Here is a 3,071-nt window from a genome sequence, read left to right as displayed (position 1 = left end):
TATTATATTAAGACATATTCCCTTCATTCTTTGTCTCTTGAAAGAGTTCTTGCTAAATTTTGTCAGTTGTTGAGGTTTTTGGCTTTTACTGTATATAGCAATGCTATGTATGGGCCCCCAGCACCTGGAGTCTGCATGTAGCCCTTGCAACCCTGCCCCAAGTATTTCCTATTTGGTAAATAAAGATGCCAGCAGCCAATAGCTGGGCAAAAGAGACATAGGTGGGGTTTAGGTTTCCTGGTGTTGGGGTCCAAGGGAGAGTGTTTGCTGGAGGAGGAAGGAGAAGCCACCATGGGTTAGGTGAGTCACAAAAGTGAGGCCCTGAGGGCTAGCCAATTGGAGTTAAGAGCAGCCCAGGTGAAACAAGGTAACTAGTAATTAATAACTCGGAGTTATCTATAGAAAAGTAGATTTTAATTTTCATGGAAGGTAGGCATTTGCCCAGCTATTGTGTTAATTAAGGCTTATGGTAAATATAAAGGCTGTGGGTGTTTCTATCAGCTGGGAACTTAAATGGTCTAAGGCAGGGTAGAAACCCTGAGTCAGGATTAAATATTTTCTATAACTGTCAATGGCCTTTTTGCATAGAGATAATCATATGGTTTCTGCCCATCAGCCCATTTATGTGACATATTTCATTTATTGATTTGTATATGTTGAACCAACCTTGAATCTCTTATATGAAGTCAACTTGATAATAGCAAATTATATTTTATATTTCCTCTTGAATTCAGTTTTTGAGGTTTTTTCTTGAGAAATTTTGCGTGTAGGTTCATCAGAGACATTGATCTTTACTTTTGTTATGGTGTTTTGACCTGACTTGATACCACAGTGATACTGTCTTCATAAAAAGGATTTGTTAGCATTCATTCCCTATTTGAATAACTTGAGAAGTATTGGTATTAACTCTTTTTAAATGATCTGTCAGAAGTCTGCAATGAATCTGTGGTAGATCTGAACTTTGTTTGGTTAGAAGAGGTTTATTTTTGTTGGTGGTTTGTTTGTTTGTTAGTTTGTTTTTAACACTGTTTCAATATCATTGTTAGTTCTAAGTTTGTTAACTTACTTATATCATTTGGTGTTGACCTAAAACCTATCTATCTTTTTTAATTTCCAATTTATTGGAACATTAAAATACATAAGTATTTTAAGGTTTTTCTTTTACTCTATCTGAAGTGATCTTATTACTCTCTACTGGTAGTTTTGGTTTGAAATCTACTTTGTGCAATATTAGAACACTTATTCCTACTTGTTTCCTGGTTCTATTTGGCTAGAATATTTTCCCATCCTTCCACCATAGGGCAATGCCTATGTTCATAGGTTTACTGTTTGTTGATTTGACAAAACAGGTGGCAAAAGTATCTTAAGGAAGAAAGGGTTTATTTTGCTTATAGTTATGGAAGATATACCATTACAAACAATGAAAGGGTGGTAGCAGGAACTGTAGGTTCCTGGTCACATTTCATCCACAGTCAGGGAACAGAGATGAATGCTTGTGTTTGGCTTTCTTTCTCCTTTTTATTTAGTCTGAAATGCTATGAACATTACTGCCCACATTTAGCATGTCTTTCCACATCCATTAACTTAATTTAGATAATCATCCACATATATCGCCAATGGCTAGTTTCCATGGTGATTCTCTTTCCTGTCAAGTGATAAGATTAACTATCACAAGTAGTGTCTGTGATGGCAAAGTGTGTTTTTAAGGGGAAGAAAATTTTAAGCATAGATTCTGCTTTAAAATGAAATCCCGGTTTGTGTCTTAAGAAAATTACTACATATTTATGTGGTGGGGGGCCAGGGAGAAAGGAATGCTTTTGCTACAACATGTATGTGGAGACAAGAGGACAACTTTTTGTAGTTGGTTCTTTTCTTTGACTATGTAAGTCCCAGGGATCAAACTCAGCTTATCAGAATTGGGGGCAGGTGTCCCTACCTCCTGAGCCATATTTCCAGCCATAGTTTCTGCCTTTTGATTGGAGAGCTTGAGATATCTAATATTCAATGTTATTTTTGAAAAGGTGATGTTAATTTCTGTCATTTTGTTGATTCTGCAATATTTGGCTTTTTCCTCCTTTGCTCAACTACTATTTTGCTGGTGTATATTTGAGATGGAGCCTGCCACTTCTCCTCAAGTCACATTTGTAGCAGCTTTCATTTCCTGTGGTGCTTTAAGAGCAGAAAATTCCTTTAGATTTTTTTCTTTTACATTTTGGAGAAATTGCTGGGTGGGGCCTTCTCCAATGGCATCCTTCTTTTTGTCCCATTATGGATCAGGCCTCTCTTTAATCATTTTCAGAACAACATCTACAATGTCAAGTCTGTCACAGTAATAGATGACTTCCTGTTACCCTGGGAACTTCTGTCTTTGTTATGGTTTCCATTGCTGTAATAAAGCACCACAACCAGTACAGTTTATAAAAGATTGGGCTTATGGCTTCAGAGAATCAGAGGCCACAATGGAAGAACAAAGTCCTGGCAGCAAGAACAGCTAAGAACTCACATATTCAACACAAATATGAGGGAGACAGGGCACATTGGGATGACATGAGTCATGCCCTATGATACCTACCTCAACACAGTCACATCTCCTATCTTTCCCAAGTAGTTCCACCAACTTGGGGCTACATTTTTAAACATAAAAGCCTATGAGGTCCATTCTATTCAAGCCATCACAGAAACTGTAATCTTTCAGAACTGAAATATACCATCCAAAGGCTTTGTATCTTATAAAGGTTGTATAAGAATCATCTATTGTTCTGTTTGATTTGCCCTTATATGACCTTGTGTTTCTCTTTTGCAGTTTTCAGTGTGTTTTCTTTGTTCTTTTTTTTAAGATTTTTTATTTATTTATTTTTATTATGTATTTTCCACAATTACATTTCCAATGCTATCCCAAAAGTCCCCCATACCCTCCCCCCCACTTCCCTACCCACCCATTCCCATTTTTTGGCCCTGGCATTCCCCTGTACTGGGGCATATAAAGTTTGCATCTCCAATGGGCCTCTCTTTCCAGTGATGGCCAACTAGGCCATCTTTTGATACATATGCAGCTAGAGTCAAGAGCTCTG

The sequence above is a fragment of the Mus caroli genome, chromosome 11, assembly GCF_900094665.2.
Source record: "Mus caroli chromosome 11, CAROLI_EIJ_v1.1, whole genome shotgun sequence".
In the NCBI taxonomy this organism is placed as follows: Eukaryota; Metazoa; Chordata; class Mammalia; order Rodentia; family Muridae; genus Mus; species Mus caroli.
The sequence above is the reverse complement of the archived record's forward strand: the minus strand, read 5'-3'. Positions refer to the sequence as shown.